Source organism: Canis aureus, chromosome 27 (genome assembly GCF_053574225.1).
Source record: "Canis aureus isolate CA01 chromosome 27, VMU_Caureus_v.1.0, whole genome shotgun sequence".
Taxonomy (NCBI): Eukaryota; Metazoa; Chordata; class Mammalia; order Carnivora; family Canidae; genus Canis; species Canis aureus.
Genome location: NC_135637.1, coordinates 31,562,558 through 31,563,792, shown reverse-complemented (window position 1 = coordinate 31,563,792; position 1,235 = coordinate 31,562,558).

Genomic DNA, 1,235 nt, shown 5'->3' with positions numbered 1-1,235 from the left:
TTTGGTACCACTGTGCAGACTCCTTGCCTTCCTGCCAGTTGTGTTTATTTTTAATCATATTGCATTGGCCAGAACTTCAAAACAGTGAGATGTAAATGAGTTTTGCTGTTCTTGGTTTTAGTGGGAAATGCTTTACCGTTAAAGGTAATGCTCATATTGCTTAATGATTTCTGCCTTTAGGATTTTTTTAAAAAAAATTGCTTAGTTTTATTGGATAATTTACAACATCTGTTGAGACAATCATTTATATTTTCTTTAGGTTTCTAAGGTTATGCTCAGCCTGATTCATAACTTTTCTATTAGAAACCTTCCTTTCCTGAAATAATATTTCCAGTTGGGGTTGAATATTATCCTCTACTCAGAATCTCATTCCTTTTCTCATTTCTAATTTTGAAATGTATTTCTTTTTCCTTTCATTGGATTTGCCAGGTTTATCAATTTTCCTGATTTCCTTTTTTCAGGGAGCAACCTTTGATTTATTGTCCCAACTAATTTTGTTTTCTCTATTTTTGCCTTGATTCATTTTATGCCTCTACTTTCTTTAGGATTGTTTTTTTTCATAAAGACCTTTTATTTTAAAGGCTTTACTTTTTTTCTTGATAAAGGATTTAAACGTTGCCTACCCTTGTTTACAGCTTTGAATCCAAAATGTTTTGATGCATATTTTCATTTTCATTGAAGTTTTCATTCTACATACTTTTTTGGTAAGTTAATCCCAAAGGAAGGAAAATTTGCAGGCTGAATGTTTTAGTCTGACTTTATTGTGATTAAATTTTCCTTGGAGCCTTGAGGGTATACACTGTGTGTGGGTATATCCAAATGGTGTCTTTATATACACACGTCCTTTTCAAATTACTGCATGGGTTATTAGAAAATTCTCTGATAAAAAATATAAACTTTTAATTCTAGAAATATGACCCCCCAACATGGGAACAGTATAAAAGGTAAAAGTATGAGAATACTCATTTGAAAGAAATTCCTAATAACAACAAAATGTTAAAAATTATTCATGACATCAAAGGTAGAGAATAAGGAATTTGATCAGATATCAAGGGTGGTTAGATATCAAGGGTGGGGAGTTTTCTCTAAACTGACCCAGCAGGATTCTTGTTGAAACTGGACTAAATAGGCAGAGCCACTGTACTAAAGGCAGAGCCCAAGGTGGGAGTATGTTATCTTTTGCTGTATAACAAATTACTGCAAAATTTAACAGCTTAAAAAAAATATTATCTCCC